Source organism: Melopsittacus undulatus, chromosome 4, assembly GCF_012275295.1.
Source record: "Melopsittacus undulatus isolate bMelUnd1 chromosome 4, bMelUnd1.mat.Z, whole genome shotgun sequence".
Taxonomy (NCBI): domain Eukaryota; kingdom Metazoa; phylum Chordata; class Aves; order Psittaciformes; family Psittaculidae; genus Melopsittacus; species Melopsittacus undulatus.
Genome location: NC_047530.1, coordinates 90,065,854 through 90,071,853, shown reverse-complemented (window position 1 = coordinate 90,071,853; position 6,000 = coordinate 90,065,854).

Below are 6,000 nucleotides of genomic sequence, written 5' to 3'. Positions count from 1 at the left end.
CTGCCTTCCTTGCAGCTTCATTGGGTTTTACTAAGATGTTGACAACATAGTGACATTTTTCCTTCCTTTCTCAACAACTCAAGAAATAGAACACTTATTGCAACTTTAGGAAAGCCGCAACAGGTTAACTTCCCATGATTGAATGCAATTTCAGTAAGCTGAATGATTGAGATGGCATGGAGTCTATTGCTATAAAAATCAGAGGAGCATAGCCAAGTGATACCCTAGTTTGGCCAAATACTAGTCCTGTGTCCCATACACAATAGCTGAAGAGATCCAGGCAAACCTCTCAACTTTCTCAGGTCACAGAACAGAAAACTCCATGCATCAAGTAACATAACAGAGAGAGAACAAAAAATAAACTGCACACTAAATCTGAATATCAAGAGACATGATAAGAGACCTATATATTATGTTGCTTGCCTTAGAAAGTGTCCAGGCTACAGCTAGGACATGGTTCCTCCTAGCAGTCTCACACTAGGGTGCAAACTTAAGCAAGGATGTCCGCCTGCACATGAAGTCAAAATCTTAAAGACTAAAGACTGCCTATTACCTGACTTGCAGCAAAGAACAAAACAATAGAGATCCATGTAAGACAATTAGAACTCCTTGACAGTCAGTAACAAGACTTATTGCTGCTCCTCTCATCAACACTTGATTTGCCATCAAACGCTGCATATCTGCACTAGGGAATGACTTTCAGTGACAGAAATGCACAATAACTTTGGAACAGTAACTGCAGCCATTATTGACAGAAAAGAAATAAATGAAAAGGCAAAGTTTAGACAAAGGCAAGGAGTATTTCAGAGAACAAATTAAAATGTTTGAATAAATGTGGATGGACCATGTTGGGAAACTGAAGGATGTGTAAGGGATTTAAATTTCAGAAGGTTGCATGAGAAAAACAAAAAGACTAATACATTTTACAGGTGCCAGTAAGTACATTATACAGCTTACACTTTTATTGGATTTGAACGGTAAGATAAGCAGATTTAAAAAGAGAATAGCTGTTACTTTCTATTATTCTTTCATCCTACTACCTCAGTTTCCCTTTTGTACTAGGTGCTGTAATTTGCACAGTTGCACCAAGTTATTTAGGACAGCCACAACTGTTCTTTAAATAGATATGTTTACATAGCACTCAAACACCATTGATGCCAAATTGTGATTAGTGTGGACAGAATCTACTGTAACTACAATAATGTGATACCTAAGAGCTGTGACACTATTATGTCTAGGTAACAAGGTTTTTGAAGCTTCACAAACTGAAAATAAACACACTTTCTCTCCTATGTACTCTCCATGAAAATTCGCATAAGAAGGCTCAATACCTAATAGCATCAGCAGGACTGGATAAAGAAGGATTTAAATTCCCTTTATCCTTTTTAATGAACTCGTGACTGCAGTCTCAAAATAGACTGTTAACCAGAACAGACAGAAGAACTGACATAATTTTTACCTGCAATGACTGGAAGAAATAAACTGAAATACTTTTACAGCTGTCACTAGCATAAAGAAAGGAATATTTCTAAATTCTCTTTAATAACTCTAAGTAACTTTGCCTGTTCTGTAAGCATACCCATACCCTTCACCACCCCAAGAACACTGTGGCAAAAGGCTTCATGGCTGGCATCACACAGATGAGAGAAAAAAAAAAAAAAAGAAAAAAGGCTCCTATTTAATTCAGTCTGAATGATGTGCAGCATGCTTGATTAGATATACTCTGATTAGGTACTGGAATAGAATTTAAAGAGTATCCTGTCTAGTGAAATGATCATTATTTCTATCACTTCCTAAATGAGAACAGATTTCAACAGCCTCATTCCATTTTTTTTTAGGCCATAATACATTTTTGGTAATTATTTTTAAAGCTGTCACATTCAAGTTATGTGTTATCTCACCAGTTTAGTTCTCAGCACAGCAGCACTTTCTCTCCCCCTGGAAACAAACACAAGACAATCTATGTTGCTATTGTCACAACTGCTATCTTTTTCCAAAAGAGCTGTTCAGTATCAAGTATATTGCAGCACAAAACCTTTCAGATGTAGATTTGCTTTTTCAAGTCTGAAGAGTAGCACAAGCTTAGAGAGGTTTGTCTTTGGTACACACTTCTTTCTTTCAGAATGCACGAGAAATTAAAAACTATTTTTCATCCCATTTCACATGCATTTTTTTCCACGAGTATAACACTCAGAATTTGCTCTGAAATCTGAAAAGCTCTTTGAATTCTTTTCACATGCACCATCAGCCACTACAATACACACAACTTCTCCTAACTTAAAGACCAGAAACCCATTATGTCTGCAACTTTTTGAAAGCAGGTGTATATTGTTATGGTTTCTATTTAGGGCTGTAATCCTCACAAATCCTCACTCATAATCCTCCTACTGAATAAACGGTTTCAAGCAAAATTAGATCCTGGAGAAGCAAACAGCTTCTGCACGTGTTTTTGCCTACCGTGGACCAACACAGTAAATGTAATACTGTAACTGAGAAGTTTCTTCTATCCAACAGCTTTTATCTATGCAAGTTTAACTTTTAATGGCAGTTGATCATGTCTGAGTTATTAACGAACATAATGCAACGTCAGTGATATTAATTTTAAAGCCCCTGCTGATAGAAAACCTTTTTTGCTTCCAGCGTCCTCTTTCTCGTAGCTGCTACTACTTTCCTCGCCTGACGTGACCAGCTGCAGGCAAAGGGGGCCCTTCCCCCGCAGTTACCTCGGCGGTCAGGCCCTAGGCTGAGCCCCACCACAGAACCCGGTGACCGCAGCCTGCCCCGCCACCTACAGAGCCCAGGCCGTACGGGGCTGCACTGCCCTACACAGGCAGGAGAGTCACTACTGAGACTCCGGGCACACGGCACAAGCAACCAGTTAACGGCTGGGTCTGGTTTATTGTTTTTTCCCCTGAGATGCCGGGACAGGAGGAAAAAAATCCCAAGTGTTCGCGAAAGCGGTGGATCCTGCTGCTGCCCAGCTGCCGACACGGCGATACAAACTGCACCTCCAACCCCTCACCCAGTCCACCGTGTCGCTGAGAGGAGCGACCCCTCCCGTCCCGTCCCGTCCCGCCGCCGGAGCCGCGACCCGCTGCCACCCAGCGCCGCAAAAGTCCGTACGGCGATAGTCAGTAGAGCTCTAGACAGCCACAACAGGACCCAGGAGATGAAGAGAACCCCAACTCCTCGCCGGGATGGAGGTGCCGTGAGTCCCTACCTGCCAGTACCAGTTCATACCGCAACACCAAATATCTCTTCCCCTCAGCCAACCTCATCCCTTGCTGCTATAGCTACGGGGAGCCGCTGCAATCACCTCTCGCGAGAGGAGCCATCTTCCCGCGAGAGCCTGCGGCAGGGGGTGCCTTCTCTCGCGAGAGGGCCGACGAGGCACAGGCCAGGTCGGCGGAGTTGGGTTTGGTCTGTGGCTTTTGCAGCTGTGTCTCATTCGTTTAGCTCAGGGGAGCCCTGCACCAAGTTGGGGCGCTTCGGAGGGCAGGTGGCCTAACCCGATGTCCCGGGCCAGAAGGGGCGAGAGGTCCCTACTGTGTTTAACTCTCTTTGGGAGGGAGGCAATAGAGCTATTCCCAGATCAGTCTGGAAGCCAGGAGGTAGCTAGCGATCATTTCAGGTATGTGTGGGGCTGACAGAGTCCCGGTGAGCCACCTTCCTGTGAGGAGGTGGAGGGCGCTCGCCTCTCTGCGAGGCTGGATTCTCCCGAAGCAGCTATCCGCAGGTTGAGCGCCTTAAGCCGATTCAGCAGAGCTTGTCCGATGGAGCTGCCTGGATATAAATACCTTTCTCTTGCCAGAAAAGAAATAGGTGAGTGTGCATAATTGCACAATTGCAAAGTACGGGTTGTGAGAGCTGAGGGATATGAAAGGAGTCCAACATATTCATGTCCAGCAAACGTTCAATTTTTTTGTGTGGGAGCTGGGTTTTGTCACAGGTTAGAGCAGTATAACATATGTTCAACGTGAACTGTCCAAGTACTTCAGGTGTGAATTAGATCGTCTCAGGATCTGGGGAAAATTGAATAAGATCTTTTACGAATTTGCATTTTGATTTTCAGAGTCCTAGACAATATGTAAAATGTTAATCTCACATTCACTGAACTGCACCAGCTGCACATTGCAGTGTGTGATTTTCCTGTCACAAGTGCAGAGCACTGGTAATAACATTGCCTCTGGTGCAGTAGTATTTTTTGTGATAACCAAGAAACATTTCAAGCCTGCTGAAACAAATGGGTCCTTTCCTATGAATTCACGATTATGCATGTAAAGAGAGTATGACACTTCATTTTCTCCTGTTTTATTTTCTTGTTGCAGAGTAGTTGCTCTTTGTTTTCGTAGGTTATTGCAGAGTTATTTCAGGGATTGTTCCAGTACCTCACCCACAGCCAGTGGCCCGCGGACCGCCTGAGCTTCTGTAGAATATCTTTGTCGGCAAGTGACTGGCTGAGGGAGATCTGTGCCTTCTTCTCAAAGGGAGATTGAGAGAAGCAAGGCAAGGAGAGGCAGGGCGGGGCAAAGCAAGGCGGAGAGGGGTGGGGCGGGGAGGGGGCGGGCCAAGGCAGGGTAGGGCAGAGCAGGACGGGGTAAGGCTGGATGAGGCAAAGCAAGGCAGGGCGGGGCAAAGCAGGCGGGGCGGTGTAGGGCAAGGCAGGGAGGGCAAGGTGGGGAGGGGAGAAGCAAGGCAAGGCAGAAAGCTGAAGGGCGGGGCAGGCCGGGGGACGCGGGGCAAAGCAAGACGGGGCGGGAGAAGACAAGACGGCGGGGCAGGGCAAGGCAGAGTGAGGCGGGGCTGGGAAGGGAGGTACAAGACATAACGGGGCAAAGCAGGGCGGGGCAAGGGAAGGCGGGGCGGGGCAAGGCGAGCTGGGCCAAGGTAGGAGAAGGCGGGGAAGGCAAAGGGGTTCGGGGGCAAGGGGGTTCGGGGCAACGTGGGCCGGGCTGAGGGCAGGGCAAGGTAAGGTAAGGTAAGGTAAGATGGGGGTGCAAGGCAGGGCGAGGTTTGGCGGAGTGGTGCAAGGCACAATGGGCAAAGCAGGCTAGGGTAAAGCAAGGCGGGTGGGGTAAGTCGGGGCAGGCCGGGGCAAATCAAGGCGGTGCGAGGCAGGGCGGGGCAAAGCGAGGCAGAGCAGGGCAAGGCAGGGTCTATGTTCAGTTCTGGGCCCTAACTACAAGGGAGGCATTGAGGTCCTGGAGTGGGTCCAGAAAAGGGCAACGGAGCTAGTGAAGGGCTTGGAGCACAAGTGTGATGAGAAACGGCTGAGGGTCTTGGGGAGGTTTAATCCAGAGAAAAGAAGGCTTGGGGGACCTTGTTGATCTCTACAACTGCCTGAAAGGAGGGTGGAGCCAGGAGGTGTCTGATCTCTGCTCCGAAGCAAGAAGTGATAGAGCAAGAGGTAATGGCCTCAAGCTGCACCTATATAGGTTTACACTGGAGATTAGGAACAATTTCTTCACAGAGAGGATGATCAGGCCTTGGAACAGGCTGCTTTGGGCAGTGGTGAACTCATCGTCCCTGAAAGTTTTCCCAGACTGTGTAGCTGAGGCCCTTAGTGTTTTAGTGGCAGGCTTGGCAGTCCTAGGGTAACGTTGATGATCTTAAAGGTCCTTTCCAACCTAGTTGATTCTATGATTCAATAAATATGACTATAGGAACTGCCATTTCCGTGAGCAGTTGATATCTCAAGTGTAATTACAATGTAAGTAATTACTCAGACCGAAACACGAAGGTATGAGGGGTAAACCTCTGTATTTTCTGCCCTTGTATTTCAGTGTTTGAAATGTGAGAGACATACCCTTTGTAACAATCCTTAGAGAACTGCTGCTAGCTCAGTAAGTTGTAGAGGAAGGGTTTTTTTATTTGTTTGGGGTTTTTTTTTCCCAGTAGTTGAGCCCCATTTCTACATAGGAAAAGCATAAAGTTGTGTATCTAAAAGATGTGTTTCTGTGTGCCAGAATTACTAGCTTCTGATAATTCAAGTATGCCATC